Source organism: Lemur catta, chromosome 11 (genome assembly GCF_020740605.2).
Source record: "Lemur catta isolate mLemCat1 chromosome 11, mLemCat1.pri, whole genome shotgun sequence".
Lineage (NCBI taxonomy): Eukaryota > Metazoa > Chordata > Mammalia > Primates > Lemuridae > Lemur > Lemur catta.
Window position 1 is genome coordinate 94738925 of NC_059138.1, and position 19216 is coordinate 94758140.

Sequence of the window (19216 nt, forward strand, 5' to 3'; positions counted from 1 at the left end):
TAATCTCACACTCTAAGAAGTTAGCGGATTTGATCCACCAGGATAGACAAGAGACAGACTTTGCTACAGTAACAAGTAACTTCCACCTCTCACCTGATTAACAAAACAGAAAGATACTGTTCAATCTCTGTAGGTTCAGCCTAGGTCAGCAGGAGCCTCTGTGGCTGATCATTTGGGGGCACCGGCCGTGATGGGGGAGCGGTCGTGTGGGGTCTCGGATCAGAGTGGCGGCAATCACGTTCCCAAGCTTGGTGAAAATAAGTTGCTGTGTGTTCACAGCTCTCTGGCCAGAACGGGTCCCACAGCCCTAACAGCGCCTAGGGGCCAGGCGTTCAGTCTTCAGCGTGCAGGGTGGAGACAAAGGCTAGATGGCAGCAGTCCCAGTAGCAGCTTCCCTGGGGACCCTGCTCTGTGGAGCCACAGATGGATTTCCCTGTAACTCGCAATGTTGTATTTTCCCAGTCCGTACGTTAACACCTACAAATGGAAAAAGTTTTCCCAGTGCCAAGTTAACATTTCTTTTTTATCCCTTACACCATTTTATTTTAAAAAATATATATTTTTTTCCTTCACTATATGCCCAGTGTTTGGCCTTCAGTAAATATTTACTGAATGAATTAATGTTTAGCACACACTTTGTGTCTGATAACAGTGGAAGCCAGATCTGTGTGTTCTGTGGAAATTTCTCAATACTTAAAATACTGTTTACCAAATAAATCTGAAGCAAGTTGCAGTATATATCTCCCCTTAGACATCTATAATAAACATAAGCATATTAAAAATTTAAGTAAATAATGAGAGTTACTATGTATAATATGGTGGTTTACAGAATAAGTTCAATAAAGTAGTTTCTTTAAATCCTAGTTCCCCCCATTAATTTTGGCAAAAATTTTTATCTCAAATTTCTATAATCGTATCATTATATATGACTTATTGTAATTTCTTTAGTTAACTGATACATTATATAATACTCATAGACCAAGACTTACTAACAAATAAAAGAAAGCCATTTTTATTATTTATTATTGTTACTATTTTATACTATCATAAATCAGAGTGAAGCACAAATTTTTCTTGCCAGGAAGTAGGTATAATTTTTATAAACTTTTAAAAGGAAATTGTTATTCACATGGAGTTCCATAAAAACTCCTTGGTATATTAATATTAAGAACTCATAAGATATTATCCTTCCAAATTTTATATTAATAAAACTTCAAGCCATATTAGAAAAATAAAGGTTGATAAATTTAAGTACACTTTATAAAACTATATACAGATTCTAAAGATAAATGCAAAAATGAGAAAATTATTGGCAACTTATAGGACTGTCAAAAGTTTAAATCCCTTAATGTACTAAGAACACTTCAAATTGATTATAAAATCACTCTAACTCAATAATTTAAAAATATACAAATGATATAATCAAACATTTCACAGACAGAAATACAAATATCTAGTTCCAATGTAAAATACTCAGCCTTGTTCGTAAAGAACTACACATTAAAACTACAGTGAGGTATCACCTTTTCCCTGCGCCATTGGTTTACATTTTCACATAAATTTAATTAGCCAAATATTTAAAAATCTAACATCTGATGTTGGGAAAGTTATCAAGTAAATCACAAAATTTCTCTTGCCAGGGTCCAAATACTTAAATGGGAAAGATTATATGATATTAGATAATTTAATAACTTCCATCTTAGAATTTCCATGAGGAATTAGTTCTTCAGAGGTAAATATTACATAAAGGGAAATTTTACAAGCACATTTTTGGACAAGTGAAGATTAAGAAATAATTTAATATATCATAACTATTATCTGATGTATAATAAAACATCTATTCCCTAGAAAATAAATTATTAATAAAAGTATTAAGTAATTATAATGCAAATACTTGAGATCTTTTCTACTAGACTTTTATGAGAACTGTCCTCCGATTGAACACCATGAGATCACTTGAACACCACCCACGAGATATTGGGTGTCCAGACCCGCCTGGCTTCCCTTGTGGCAGAGTTTCATTTCTTCTCCTGGAGTATTCATTCCTTCCCTGCTCTCAGAGTCAGGGGACGTCACCACTTATGGGTCCCCTGGTCCAGTTATGCCTTTGTTACTCCTGATCTAGACTCTGTCTCATTCCTAAAGTCCCTGTCAATGGTGAGCTCTTCTTTCTTTACAAGTCACAAATGTGTCAAGTTTTGTTCTGTTTTTTAATCTCATGACTCCTCCCTTAGAGGAAATCTTTCAATGCCACAGGAGCTCCCTTTGTTGTTTTGAAAGCTGCTCTTCAAATCTAATTTTCTCAGAAGAATTTTGTCTGCACACAATGGGCACCGCCCCGTGTCCTGCACACAGCTCTAGAGCAAGCCCCTTGCCACGAGGAAGGGCAGTTAACACGTCTACTGACCCCTACTGGCTCAGTCAGGAGCCATTTTCCCCAGAGCTTAATTAGTTCACGGTCATTGTGTTACCATGACTTCCTTTTGATGATAACTTATTTCAAGTGATAGCGATCTTTCAAAACCCTGTTTCCAACTCTTTTTTTTTTAATGTGAGAATAAGCTATTTTAATCAAACAAAAACAAATTTATATTCATTATATAAAAATAAAATTAGACTTTTCCAATCCTTAACATTTGCATTTAATATTTTCTAACCAAAATACAAATGCTAAAACAGCAAATTACAATATATCTTGTACAGCATGCAATATGTTCACCCTTTACACTTACTTTAATTCTAGATGGTCATTATGTACTCAATGCATACTCAAACACCACTCATAACAAAATTTTCAAAATTAACAAAAAATGTGACAAGGTTGTCTTCAAATGGCTCTGTTATAAATTGTATAGAATATACAGAATTAAAAAGTCAAGTTTTTTTTTTATGAAAATATACACCCCTCCCTGAAACTAACACAAGCTATCAACATTTTAAAGTAATAATAGAATTATAGAAAATATTTAGAAAATTATTTTTTCATGTATGAATATTTTGCCATATTTACTTTGGTCTATAATTATCAGCATACAAGTCCACTTAAAAAATATCCACATGTAAGGCTAGGATACATCACTACATGTAATAATTTTATATTTGGAGTTACGTCAAATCAAACTGACTAGAACACACAGTAATTTTCCTTGATTCATAAATCTAACAGATAAAGCAAATTAGTGGATCACAGGATTGCTTATTCAATATTCTAATTATCAATTCAAAAATGATTTTCATAAGCCTTTTGTAACAATCTCTTTAACAAAACCCAAATAGTGTAGGTGTACATATATATATGTATATATAATGTATAAAATAAAGTTGTATTCACTTGCATTTTCCCATTTTGCTCTACTATATAATACTATATGTATTAATAAGTAAAAGTAGATAAACAAAAGATAAATGCAGGTACAATATTAGGGTTACTTTAACAGCAAAGTACTGCAGTATGAAAAGGTCAATTTTAATCATGTCCTTTCTTGGGCGTTTAACTGTTTTCATGCCCACCCAGATACATACTAAGTTTTCTTCATGGAGACATCACAACACTTGTAGAGAGAAACGAGTCCTTTGAGCTACTTCTTCACAGTAATAACCTTCCAACTTTGGATAACCTTGGGTTTCCATCTATCAAATCCAACGAATATGAGCAGCTGCAGATCACTCAAACTGGCTTCTGGATCCTGCTCATACTGATGATCAAAGGGTAGGAATATTTTATCTCTCCCTCCTATTTTGGCAGTTTAAAAAGTAAGAATCCAGAGTTCCAGCTTTCCAGGAACTTAGTCCACATGATGGAATACCCTGTTAGTGCAATTAGATTTGAGGGCAATGTTGATGGTGTGGGTCAGTGTAAAAAGAACGTTAAAAAATTTAAGTGAGTTCTAAGCAAGGGTATAGATGTCTGAAAATATTAATATGAAGACAAAGCATCAGGCTTTGTGGGTATATTTCTGAGTCACGTAAGTGCAGGATAAAGCGTTGTCACTTCACATCCTACCTCCCCTATCCACCAAAAACAAAGCTACTGTTTTAAGCAAGGAAGGTCATCACTTCATGATATTACCCTTCAAGATAGTTTCAACTCCAAATATCAGAAAACTCAATTAAAATTGTTTTGAATAATGAGAGGGTTATTGTTTCAGAACAAGGAGACAGAGATAGAGGAGTTTTAGGGCCAGTGAACTCATTAATTCAAAGTTGGAGGAAGAAGAGCCGTGGATGAAGATTTCATGGAAACAGATTGAGAGCAAGGACAAGGAAAATGAGAAGCCAGAGATCAAGCATCTAAGGAAAGAAGAGCAGAAGCTGAGAAACACAGGGTGGACTGGCTGCAGAACCACATCCTGAAAGAGGGGAGCACCCAGGCTGATCCATGCTCATCAGAAGAAAGGGTGCAGGAGCAGCTGGGTGCTGCCCGGCTGGAGCCCTGAATTAAGAAAGCAGACCTGGCCCAGTTGGCTCCCCTGGAAGCCTGGATGGGTCCCCAAGAGGGACACATAAAAGAAGTTGGAGAAGTTGGAACATAGACCCATGGGGACATTTCTGAGTTGATGCATGAGAGGCTAACAGGCTATAATTTCACAGGGCAGGAGGCTGCGACTCCAGCTAATGGTTGAGTTGACTTATCCATCTTGGCTGCCATGCTTGTCCTATGGGTGGCCAGTGTTGGGCAGAGGTGGTCCAGATAATGTATAGTGTCAAAGGAAATATGGGAAAATAAGAACTTAGTACCATAAGTTCATGCCCATGCTAATTCACTGGTAGGACTACTCTGGAAGACATCTTTGTGTACCTGTCAAAATCAAACATTCCCATGCCCTTATTGATCCAGCATTGCCAGAGATATATTTGCTCTGGTAAACAAGAGAGTATGCACAAGGATATTCACTGCCTTGCTATTTGTAATGGCAAAATTTTGTAAACAATACAAATGTCTTTCAGTAAAGGATTGGTTAAATAAATGGTGTCATAGTCATTCTGAGAAAAGCTATGTGTTCAATTAAAAGGAGTAGACAGAACTAATTGTTCCAAGATGGAAAAACTCCAGAAGTTAAATATCAAGGGAACAAAGCAAGATGTATTACAATGCTCATATTGTCAACTGAAAGGAGGATGTGTTTATATATCAACTCAGAACACTCCTGGAAAGAACCCAAGAAACAGGAAACAGTCATCACTCTTGGAATAAAGAATCAAGGTGCCTTTTAGTAGTATGTGAATAAATCAGTAAATCTGCAAAGCGCACACACCTACACATACATACACACATGCACACACTCACATCTAATTAGCCATCTTTTTGCTTTGCCATCCTCAGAGTTTTGGTTTTAATTTTCAATTTTCTTTCTTTCATGTTTGCATAATTATTGTAGCAGCTCCAAGCATCTCATCCTCACCCAACAATGTCTAAAGTGATTGAGTGCTTTCTAGAATGTACATGATTTTAAAATCCATGCTATTGATGTGAATTTTTATGGTGAAAAGTAATGAAAACCTTTTGAAGAGTTTAAAGTAGGTGAGATGTCTAACTTGGGCTTTAAAATATTACTCTATTATTAGTGTAGATAACAAATTGCAAAGGTCAATATGGCCATTGAAGGTAACCAGGTGAGACGTCTTGGTGTCAGCAGTGGCGATGGAGAGCAGGCGGTTTCTGGTAGTACTTAGGAGTTATACTCCAGCGTCCTGGGGGAGTGACTGGATACGTGGAGGGCAGCGTGGGCAGTGTCAGGGTGATTACCAGGTTTCCTGCTTGCCATGCGGGGTGGACGATGTTACCAGTCACTTGCAGTAGGAACGTGTTTTGTGGAAAGCCACGACTTCAGTTTTACACAACTGAATGCTATATACTCATAAAATACCCGGGGGATGGAGGTTTTATATTTTTCAACATAGTTGATCTCATTATTTGCACATTCATATTTGTCATTTTACCTATTAACTAAAATTTGCTTCTAACCCCAAATCAGTATCTGGGATGCTTTTGTGGTCACTCGTGGACACGCCCAGAGTGCAAAAAAAATTGACTCTCCGGGTTCACATGTTCCCAGCTGGATTCAGACGATGCCACACTCTGCCTTCTTGTTTCAGCTCTTATGCTGCTAGGTGTCCTTTCAGCAGTCTATTTAGGGTCACGTTTTTGTATTTTTGTGCTTTTTGTTGGTGGTTTTGCTATTTAAAATACCACCCAGGTATAATGCTGTGCCTTATGGAGAAAGAGCAAATGTTAGATGAGCTCTGTGAGGCGTGAGTTACAGTGCTGTTGGTTGTGAGTTCCATGTTAATGAGTAAACAGTACCCATTAAATACGGTGTCTAACACAGATACAGACATAAAATAAGGTTTTTGTACTGATTGTGACCAGAGGTTCACAGATACTTAACCCTCTGTTTCCCCTAGGAGCGATGGTTCAATATTCGCTAATTCAGTGTTTGTGGCAACTTTATAGAACATAAGTACTGCAAAAAAAAAAAAAAGAATAGACTATATATGTATACATGCCAAAGAGTCCATGTGCACAGACAGATTTGCACTGAGGGAGCTTCTACAATGAGCAAGGGACGTGAGATCCAGGGTCAAAGAATTTCAGTGTAAAGGTCTGGTTGAGAAGGTGCCCCACGGGTGTGCTTGTGATGTACGTATGCGGCGAAGGCACTTTCTAAACAACTACCTTATTTCTTTGTACATAAGGATTCAAAATAAGTTTTTCTTGAATTAAATACTTAATTAACTAATTTTTTAAAAGTGTTATAAAATCCACTGTTGGTCAAGATACAGGTAAATGGGCCAATGTCAGTGTCATTATAAAATGTTCCAATTCCTTCAGAGAACAGTATAGAACTAACATTTCCAAATTCAAAGAAAAAAGTCATTTCCTTTTTTCCAGTAATCCTACTCAAAGGAATTTATCTCAGGATATTTTTTTAATAGATCAAAAATAAAGAACCAAAATTATAGCATTATAGAAATATCTGTAAAATTTTATGATAATCTCTTTGATTAATGTTGCTATATCCATGTCAATGAAAAGGTAGGAATATTATAAAAACAAGTACATTTTCTTTTGGAAAATATTAATTGACTATTGTATATACTTTAAAATTTTTATATTAATGTATTTAGTGTATTAAAATGAATATTATTTCTTTAAGAAGCAATGTTAAATTGATATTATATATTGTATACAAGGCCTTTTTGATACTTTTTAGCATATGGATTCATTTTGTTTTTAATGGTCCTGACCAATTCAAATTTTGCATAAATTTAAAATATTGTTCCACTATCTCCATGGAATATTTAGAATTGCACTATGAAAACTTTCAAAAATAAAATTTAAAGATCATTTTTTAGCTATTTGACAATCTAAGTATGTGATTTGATATTTTTTTTAACAATGACTAGAAATTAAAGACAGATTAGAAATTAAGACTAAGCACCCAAACAAACTAAACTGGTCCTTCCCCACAATAAGCAGCCCTGGTGTAGGATTTCTTGCAGTCCAGGTGCCACTGTGGTTTTGTTTAGCATGCCTACCTGTATTGTCTCCTAACTGGGAGCCCGCAGAGCCTTCTGAATTCTGTTTTCATACGTGCACTAATACACGAAATACTTTTCAAAGACCTAGCTGCCATAACAAGTTTTTGTGAAATAAAATAAAATGATCTTGTTTGCCTTCACCCTTCTTGACTATTTTCATTCTTTCTTATAAACTATTTTCTTTTCACATGTGCTCAACTGGCCCGGCACTTTCAGTATTTCTTGAGATCATTCTATCCATGATTCACATGTACTTTGTGTGAGGCATAAATCACACGGAAATGACATAGAAATGATGTAAGGCAAATGCACGACATAAGGGAAATGGCACGAGCCTAGAACATGCATGCTGGATTAATAACTACAGGTATTCAGTGGTCTTAGCCACGTGAGATCTCAGTCTCCCTGGACGGACTTGGCCTGGGTTGGACTTAAAGCATAAAACAGGCCCAAGAGGCTGTGGACTCCAGTCCATCCAGAGCCTCCCATGAGGTAGGAGGAGAGGCAGGGCTGGGGCCTACATGATCTGCAGGTGAACCCTTGGGAAGAGGAATTAAGAGGTCTCAGTGCCAGTTGCTTGGTGCAGCAAGTATGCGATCAGTGACCTCACATCTGTGTGTTCTTACTATTCTATAGCCCTAAGTAATTTTTGGACTGCTTCATTTTCCTGGGTCCATATTCATAGATTTTCACAACCATCTCTTCACTTTGGCTGTACTTAGAAAACTTTGTGGTGCCAGGAATTATACAATGACCATTGTTTATATATTTGCATACATCCTTCCATTTGGCTATTACCTAAGGAAAAAAATGTAAACATTAAGAATGATGTAGTATATATAAAGTCCAGTGAAAATATAATATCTTATAGCAGGGGGTACCATTGGCCTTGAAGCTATGATTAAATGCACACAGACTGCTTTTGCGGTGCATGCACTGCCTCCTGACATAATGCACATACATATAGGCTACCGACTCTGGGATGGTATTAAACTCTCCCCTGAAAACTGCATTTCCTTATTTCCATTAGTTAGGACATTAATACCAGTACTATCAGTTATTGTAGATCATAATGACGTTTTCAGAGACAGACAGAGAGAGAGAGAGAGAGAGGGAGAGAGAGAGAGCTCAGTTCTGGTTACAATTCTCGTATTTCTGACTATCTTCCCAGAACCACAATCCCTAGCTAGTCCTGTTAAAGTAAGAAACAACATCAGACTCTACTTTATAGCTTCAGAGAGGGAAGAGAAGCCTGCTAGTTTTACATTCTGTGTTGTACTGTGGTTTTGAATTGTATTACTATGCAGCTATACAAAGAAAAATCCCTGGAATTGTTTCTCTTTTGAACTGTTTGCTCAGTTTAAGATTTATTTAAAGTCTTTTGTATACACGCCTTCTTCAGTTTATATTTTCTTAACACAGTATTTCAATGATTTTTGTCTATGAGTTTTATGTCTTTTTGGTGTAAGTTTAATTATTCTTGATATATGATAGGTTCTAACATCTGGTATGATCTTTAGTTCTTCATTACTATTCTTTTTATTTCAGAATATATTAAACAGCCTTACTCATTTATTTTTTAATGAATTTTAAAATCATTTTGTCAGCTTTCATAAAGTATCTCATTAGACTTTTAATTGGAAATGTGTTAAATTTATAACTTAACTTGGGAGAAGTTATATCTTCTTGTATTCTTTTAAGTTACAATTAGACCATCATGGATTTTCATGCTTGCAATAAACCATAAAGAATTTTCTACTTAATGCCTATATTTCTTTTCTAAGTTTAATTTTATTTTTAATTCAGACATAATAGTTGTACATATTTATTGGGTACAATGTGATACCTTGATACATGTATACATTGTGCAATGATCAAATCAGGGTAACTAGCATAGTCACTGTCTCAAACATGTATTGTTTCTCTGTGGTGAGAACATCCAAATTTAATGCCTGAATTTTCCAGGAAGGTGTACACCCAGACCATGTTTTATAACAACATGGTGTTGTAAGCTTTTTGGAGTGGCCGGCGGCGCCAGAGAAAGAAAGATGAGCAGAGTTGAAAGGGATAAGTCAAGAGGCTTTATTGGAGCGCTCCTGGGTGGGGGTAACGAGTCCCCGAGAGAGGGACCCGGGCGAGCCTCACAGTCCCACGAGTGGGACTAGAGAAGCCACCCCGCCCAGCAGTCTGAGTGGATTTATATAGGTTCTTAGGTCTAGGGGATGGGAGCTTCTTCCGCCTGCGTGAGGAGTAAGGAATTTCTTTGTTTCAGCTTTGGGATGGGTATTGAGGGACAGGAGGGACTTCTTTTTTTTCTTAGGGAAGGGAGGGGTACCTGCCACCAGCCTTACAGGTGTGTTCTTGTTGTTGTTATTTCTTTGTTTTTAATGACATGTTTTTCAGATGACAAACTACAGTGGGATTCCAGAGAAGGGACAGCTTATAGAGAAAGGTGGTATATAAGATGTTTTTGTTTTTGTTTTTGTTTTTGAATTGAAATAAAAGAAAGGCTTACTTCACAAAAGCTTGTAAAAACAGGGAGTTTTAAAATAAATAGCAAGCCTGGGAAATTTTGAAAATCTCAGCATAGTTGAATTTAAAAGTTCTGATTGTTTGCAAGTCAGGGTCTAGAATAAATTTTTAAATTCTGTGTAAATTTTCACATAATTCTTTGGAAAATATTTGATTCTAGTAGATCTGAAACCGTCTCAGGACACTGCAGAGCAGAGCCACGTGCTGACCTGAAGCTGCCTTTGTCTCCTAACCCCCGTTCCCTGCAGCCTGTGAAGCGCATCAGCCACCAAGGCGGTTTCCTTTCTCCTTCTCTAACGGGTCCGCCCACGGGTCACAAACGGCACAGTCGCTACCGAGGTCCCTTTTGTTCACCCTCCCACCCTCCTGCTCAGAGTGGCCCACGGATTCACCTTGAACTCTGTCACTGCATCCCTAAAATTGAGCCACTTTGGTTATAATGAATCATTCATTAAATTAAGCGCTTTCTATTAGCTCTTGATATTTTTCTTTACTATTTTTCTGACAAATAGTTTTCTTTCTGTGGCATGTTTATCGGATTTAAAAAATCATAGCTATCTTTAACATATAATGACATAGGAGGCATTTCTTTTTGTATGTTCAGGATATTTTTTAACTTGGAATTTTGAAATAGCTTACCTATCCACCTAATACTGCATCTTCATAATTCTTTAAAAAGATTCCAAAAATTTTAAAATATATTTGCCGATTTTGACTTTTGAAGATAGTTCTATATAAATAGCACTTCTCATAATTAGTCTTCAATTTGTTTCCTATTTTAGCTTCTCTAGGAATATGTTACATATGTAAATCTCATATATATCATAAATTTTTGTATATATATCTGCTTCTTTATGGCTATTATTTTTTATCATGTTCATTTTGCCTTATCTATTTGATAATACTTACAAAGATCTGGCTCTTACTTTTCATTATAAATTCCACTGTTTCTATTTTTCTAATTTATTTCTTGTTTTTGCATTTTTTTCAAACTTAGAATTTCTTTAAAATATATTGTTCCTTTGTTTAGAAGTACTAAACTATTCATCTTTTTTTCTTCTTAAGGAAAAATATTTAATTCTTTGACTTATTTTCAAAATTGTTCAGGTTTTAGTTTTTAGAGACTAGTAAGTAGTGACACCATCACTACTGCCTAATGTGCCACTACTGAGCTTACTGTTACATTTTTGGTTCCTTCTTTCACCAATGGTCACTTATATAAACATTTTGGTTCAGAAGAGTGGATATTTTTTTCATTACATATTAATTGAAGATTAATTAGCAGTTAATTATTAATGTTATTTTATTCAATGTTATAATTAAATGCAATTTAATCTAAATACTAACTGTACAATCTATAATTGATTCAGAGTTATTAGTGGTTTAATAATTGTTAATTGTGTTGGACTTTTAGCATGTATTTTTAATGATATAAATTTTTAAATTTTAATTTGGTTTGCTAAATGTCCAATTTTCATAAATATTCCATTTTCATTAGCAATGAATTACATGTATTTTCTACCTAATGACTTCCAACTACTTAGTAATTAGAACTACTTAAGAATGTTAAAATCTTCGACATTCAACTTATATTTTTCTACTTACTGTATGTACATGGATAGTGGTGAATTGTTGCATAACAATTTTTTTATCTTTTCTTATTTTCATGTATTTTTGAGAATTTATATTTTCTCTATTCCATTGCTATGTTTGGTGGCATTATATATTAGGTATTGCAGAGTGTTTGTAATGAGTCACGAAGTAGATGATCTAACTTCTCTTCCTCCAATTTATTATACTTTATAAAATTAACAAAATGCAACTTTATATGTCACAATTAATATGGAAATTTATTTTTGGATCCATGATATAGATACACATACTATTGTGAAACATACATTTTGAAAGTGACCAATCCTTAGGCTACCGGACACACTATCCCTAACTCCATGTTGGGGATGGTATTAATAATATTAATAATATCTCTAATTATTTTTATGTGTGTATGGTATAGAGTAGGATTTTTCATAATGACAAAACAATGGCAATCCATTTATTAATGGTAAAAATAAATTTTGCTGTTTATAAAATAAAATACTGTACGAAGTGCCAGCTGAGGAACTACCACTACAAGCATCAGTGGATAAATATCGCAAATAGAGTACTGAGTGGAAGAACCCAGAAACTAGTCACAGAGAAGAGCACACATTATGGTGTCATTTATACAAGTTTCTAGAGCAGGTGAAACTTAGCAAAGTATTTAGAGCTACAAAAACAGTGTCAAGAAAATGAAGGAAATAATTATCACAGATTTTAGAAAACTATTGCTGGGGAGATGAAAGGGAGCAGCAATAGCAGAATGTAAAACAGGAATCAATTAAGATATTGATCCTAATCTATATCTCGAACTGAATGGCTGTGTGTTTTTCTCTTAATCACATATTTGATTACTTTATATAGTATATGGGCTACATGTCATAATAAGCCAGATTTTTTTAAACAACAAACACATTGAGGGAAAAGTTTAGAGACAAAAGTGGACAAAACAATACAATCATATTTAAAGTTGGTATGAAAATAAAATTTAAGAGGACTGTTTTTGTTTCTTTGTTTTTGGCTATCAGCATCTGAAAACATGTCCAGTTTTTTTCCTACATATTCCGTAAGTCTCTCAAGTAAGAACTATCTAAATTAACACATTTCATATTATCATACTAGTAAGAAGGCAAAAAAGGGAGGGGGGCGTTCCATAATTAAAAGAGCCCTGTATTTCTACAGAAGTACCCTGGGCAAACCTGCTTCTTGCAAGTTTCGAAGCCCAAGGGCACCAGCGTTGAATTATATCCGCCTCTGGCATACATAACACTTTCCAGTCCAGAGTCTCAATCTCCTCAACTTTGAAATTAATTACATTTAATGCTTTATTGAGTTTTTCAATTACTGGTCGCTCCTGGCCAAGTCTCTTCCCTTGAATTTCCAGTATGATATCACTCCTGCTTTTCTTTGCTCGTTAATTTGAATAAGAAGCTGATTTCTGGTTACTCTGAAATTAAAATCAATTTTTAAAACAGTGTACTTTATTTCACTGTTTCTAAAATATTGCTGCACTTTAGAGTCACCTTACAGTTTTGAAAAATACTGATGCCTGCATCTCACCCCTCCAAAAGCAGGTTTAATTGACCTAGGCTGTGAAAAGGCCTGAGGATTTTTGAAAGCCAAATAAATGTTTTTCAACTTGCAGTAAAGTTTGAGAATCACTGCTCTTCATTGTTCTCTCCATTACCTGCTTATGGGTGCAGTAGATGTTTCAAATAAAGCAATAAATAATTATCCACTGGTAGTGTCTTATTATATTTTGGAATTGAAAAAAACCAACCAGATATCATTAATAGAATAAAATCACTCCATCTTTCCTAAACACATGTATCATCTACTATTTGTAACCTTTCATTATATTTGCTTTCAGTCAAAGGAGATACACTCATTTTTTCTTTTATTAGGATTCTTTTTTTACTCTCTCCCTGCCCTCCCCTTATTAGGATTTTTAATTCATAGGTTCTGAATTATTGAATGTGATTATTATTTAATAAATATGTGACTCTTAAAATTGTCCTGAATCCTATGTAGTTCAAGAAAACTGTTAGATTAGTATTGACCTCTCTTCTTTTGTAGGAAGTTGTGTGAATGCTGTGGAATCTGGGAAGGCAAACCAGGAGTCCAAGGAATCACGTGTGTGTGAAGAATCCACATGTACATTCCTTTGGCCACCACCACAGTCAAGGCACAGATCATTTCTGTCATCAGCAAAACCCTTCATACCCCAGCCACTCTCTGCTCTCCTTTCCTTCTTGCTGTCCTTGCTGGAACCCAGAATCTGTCATCTGTGTCTATAATTTTGTCATTTCCAGAATGTTAAATAAATAGAATCACATAGCATGTAACCTTTTTGAGATTGGATCTTTTTTAAAAAAACTTGCTGTAATTCACTTGAGATACATCTAAATTTCTGTGTCTATCAACTGTTATTTCCTTTTATTGTCAAATAGGTTTTCATGGCATGGAGGTGCCCCTGGTTGTTTAAGCTTTCATCTGCTGTAGGATAGGTGAGTGGTTTCCAGTTTTTGACTATCAAACATAACAATATTATTAACATTATGTAGAGGTTTTTGTGTAAATATAACTTTTCATTTCACTAAGATAAATGACCAGTGGGCGATTTCCGGGTTTCACTCCTGCTTTGTGAGAGGGGGCCTTCCGCTGTTCCCAGTGGCCGACGCCCACCAGTCACACAGCTTCTCAGCATCCTGCCAACACTTTGGTGATTTCACCAAAACATTTTGTATGTTAGCCATTGCATGGGTATGTCATCATATCTAACACAATTTTAATTTGTTTCAAACAAATGATTTTAGTTTTGATTTTCCTAATAGTGACTATGAATATATTTCCATGTTTGTTTCCCTTCCGCTTATTCACTTTGGTGAAATGTCCCATCATGTTTTTTGCCAATTTTCTGATTGTATTGCTTTTATGTTTTTTTGATTTCTTACTGTTTAGAGAATATTTACTAGTATGTCACTAAATGATAGCATTTCTAAAGTTCATAGGAGAGAGTTCTTTGTGAAGTAGATTTTAAGTATCTAATTTATCAAGTTAAAAAATACATGTTTTAAAACTAAACTTTACCATCAGATAGCCTTTTTCTACAAACTTCCATTTGGTTGATTAAAAGCAAATGTCTAGATATACTATAATAGATTATAAATGTATCAGGTGCATTGGGAGATACTGTATTTTATATGACTAAAACCCATGCTAAGTAGTAGCACACAATCACTGAAAACTATAGTTAGAATATGATTGTTTAGTTTAACGAATTCTAGTTTATTATTATTAATGTTGCTTTGATAGGCTTTATTCATTAATAACTTAGAGGATTTATTTTCAAAAATAGTGTTTCTAATGAGAATTATGAAATAGATTTTCATAATTTATGTATTTATTACTTGGTGAGTGTCAATAAGCCCAAATAAACATTCTCTCCTCCCTAAATTCCCAGTAGTTAGGCATGGCTGTGGATGCCATCGATGCCTAACGAAATGAAACAGAAATCTAAGAAATGCAGCAAGGTAATTAGGTCTTTTTTCTGTAACAGCTTTAGTCATATAGAGAATTTAACATTGGATGTCAGTTAAATCTTGATTTACTATGTAATGAAAGGTTTTTTTAAATAATTACAGATTCACATGTAGCTGTAAGCAGTAATACAAGGGGATCCTACGTGTCTTTCACCCAGTTTCTCCAAATAGTAACATCTTGCTTAATGTACAATATCATAACCGGGAAATTGATGTTAATAAAATTTGCTTACATTCTTGAGATTTTTCCAGTTTTACATGTGTTCATATGTGTTCCAGTTTTACATGTGTTCATATGTGTGTAGATTCATGTGACCACTGACATAGTCAAGACGCCGAAGAGTCCATTGCAAAAAAGTCACAGCTCCCTTCCTCCCTCCCCTGTCCTCCCTTCCTGCTGTCTTTCTTCCTTTCTCCTCGCTTTGTCCCTTCCCTGGCCTGCAGCAACCACTAAATTGTTCTTCAACTCTAATTTTGTCATTTCAAAAATGCAGGGTAGGTACAGTCATGCAGCAGGTAAGCTTTTGATTTTGGATCTTTTCCCTCAGAATAATTCCTCCGGGGTCCACCTGGGTCGTCATGGATGTGGGTGGTCCAGTGCTCTGTATTGCTGGACAGTGTTTCATGAAATGGACGTACCAGTCTGTTTAATCATTCACCTATTGAAAAATATTGTCATTTACACTTTTTTGGCTATTACAGATAAAGGCCCTATGGACATTCACACACATATTTTTAAAAATAAACTTTTATTTCTCTGGGAAGATGCTCTCATTTATGGTCCCTATAATAAACACATGTTTAGTTTTGTTAAAAATGTAACACTACCCGACTCTTTTTTAAGAGTGGTTTTACTGTTCCTACCAGTGATGTATAAGTGACCTAGTTTTTCCACATTCTAATCAGAATGTGGTATTAATCACTATTTTATATTTTACCATTTTGATAGGTGTGCAGTAATATTTTATGGTGGTTTTAATTTGCCTTTCTTTAATGCCTAAGAATGTTGAACTTTTTTCAAGTGTCATCTGGATATACATTTCAGTGAAATGCCCTTCATGTCTTTAACCAACTATGTATGACGGTTGTTTGTGCATCAACTCAACTGGGCCAAGGAATGCCCACAGAGCTGTAAAATACTATTTCTGGGTCTGTGTGTGTGAGGGTGTTTCCAAAAGTGATTAGCATTTCAATCAGTAAACCAAGTGGAGAAGACTGCCCTCACCAGTGGGGGCAGGCCTCATCCAATTTGTTGAGGACACAAACAGAACTAAAAGGCTAGGAGAAAGGGTGAACTCCCTCCCTCCGTGTGAGCTGGAACATCCTTCTTACCCTGGCCTGGTGCTACTGGATTTCAGGTCTCTGGACTCAGACTGAATTACATGACCAGCGCTCCTGGGCCCAGTCTCTCAGACCTAAACTTGGGGTTTTAGACTGAATTATGTCACTGACTTTCCTGACTCCAGCTTAAAGAGGGCAGATCTTAGGGCTTCTCCACCTCCATAACCATGTGAACCAATTCTCATTATAAGTAAATAAATAAATATACATATATATTTACGGTGGATTCTGTTTCTCTACAGAACCCTTGCTAATACAGATTTTGGTACCAAGAATGGTTACAGAGGAACAGAATTTTAAGGATAGTTCTAGGGTTTCTGGAGTTGGCTTCCCAATCTGATTAGATTAAAGATGTTAATAACTGTTTCTAGCAGTAAAGAGAACACTAATAGTCCACGGTGTGAACTATTTATAGAGATATGCAAAATACATGCATTGCAAACTCTAATCAACCACTTACACGAGCAGAGAGCTGAGTGACTCTATGCATGACACTTTTGAATATTTTTGGAAAACTAATGAGTGTAATGAGGATGACATTGCTTGGCTGCTCCTAATGTCACCAGATAAAGTGGTGAAAGAATGAACTTAAGGCTTCAAATTCTCAGCCCAATTGCCACATAAGCTAAGAGCTTCTAGGTGTGTTTTGATGGGGAGCCTTATCTCTTATAGCCACAGGGGTAAAGTAGCTGGAAAAAAAGTCCAATAGAAGATCTCATCTTGTGATTGGCTAAATTACATGCAAGTTGAATTCCCAACCTCACAGGTATCTACTATCAAAGTGAGGTCATTGATTGAATAAAAATAAAAAGAGTGAACCTATAGGTTGGAATGGGGATGTGTGAGAAGACCCAGGTAAAGCTGGCAATAAGAGCCCCTAAATTCTAATGCAGTCTTTGCCAGCAGAGGAGGCCCCTCACCGTCATCCTCCCCAGCAAAAATGGCTGCTCCATCCCATGATTGGCCTTTCCACATCCATCTCAGGGTATCAGCACTGCACAGCCTAAGGAAAGGTTGATGGGCTGCCCTGGGGAGTTTGTCTTACAAGACAAGGTTGATTCTCCTTAAGACCCACCCCACCACCCCTCTTTGCTTCCAGACCTGTAACTGAACTCTAGTCCCAGCAGGCCCCTAAAGGTGAGGTACAATGTATGAATCAAGAGGAAGTGTGCTGCACTCCAAAAGAACTAATGTGCACAAGCAGAAATCTGGAAAACGTGTGGGAATGAATATGAGGGATAATGGTGGAAGGAACAAGTTGGATCAGGTCGAATGTATTGATATGAGCTAACTAAGCAGAAATTCCCATTTAGTGTTGCAGCTCAGGAAGTCAGACAGGGCCCTGGCAGCTTGTTTGGTTGGTTGACTGAAATGTGGACCAAAGGATGGAGCACTGTGGGCGAACTGGACACGCCTGACCTCCATTGGTTTAATGGAGAGGAAGCGATGGAAAGGTTTAGGCGGGAGACTGGACTGATAGAGTGCATTTGTAATTTCTTGCCTAGTCAGCCACGCTGGGAAGGTCCAGAAGCCACACCTTTCACCACATCATGAGAAATAAATTTGTGAGGGGGGCCCCAGAGTCCTTGAAGAGCATGACTACTCTTCTCTGTGGATCAAAGCTCACAGTGGAAACCACAGTCACCCATTTGGAAATTCCAAATGCAGTGGTAGTAATTGGACCCCAGGGTGGCAGGGCCAGTGGTGGCAAGGTGGATGCGTCGCCTCAGGCAACCGCAAAGTATCAGTCTGAACAGTCTGATTCACGCAGACCCATGGCATTGTCTGGTTGGTCCTGGTGTTCCTAGAAGTGAAATAGATAGGAAGCCTACTAAATTGTTATTGATTTTTATAAGCAGAAATGTTCCAGGTCAAGTGAACAACAGCCTAACTTGAATCATAAAAACGGAGAATCGTGACCCCTCCATGAGCCTCGGACATGCGCAAAGTTTCCCCCGGTTGGTGTCCTTTGGAGGAACTTTGCGTTGAGTCAGTTAGCAAGGCCTTGCGAGGACAGCCTTGTGTGGCGCTGTGTGCGCCCGCCCGCCGCTGAGTGGGCTCTCCTCCCTACGCAGCCGTCTCCTCGGAACCCCAGGCTGCTGAATCTGTGACTGACGAAAGCTGACAATAGGCTGGGGTCTGAAACACAAGATTCTTAAACAACGTTTTCCTCAAACTGTTCCCATACTATTATGGGTTTTCTCAGTCTAAACCTAAGTCCATAGTCCTTTGGGCTGGACCCTTGCCTCAAATTCTCTCACATGTATTTACACTATAACTTGAATTTAGGTGACTGTCTTTCTAAGGAGCTTAGGTTCACCAAGAAAACTTTAATGTCGAAGTGCTACTTTGGAAAACTTTTGATAAGAATAAAATTGTTCAGATGAGAGGTCCTGTAGGACAAAATGGAAGTAGAATTTCATTCATTGATTTGAATTTTTTTATTGGAGTAACAAGACTCCCAAACAAATCTCAGATACAAAAATTATTTAGCCAAAGGAAATAAAAATGTAAAATATCTAAATCTATTTTTCTTTGAGATCTTCCCATATAATAACTTGAAATTAGTGGCTTTCTGAGCTGAAAGCTTACGTCAAAGCCTTTCTGCAGCACAAACCAGATAAGCAAACATTTACAGACGAATATGGAATATCCTTAGGAAT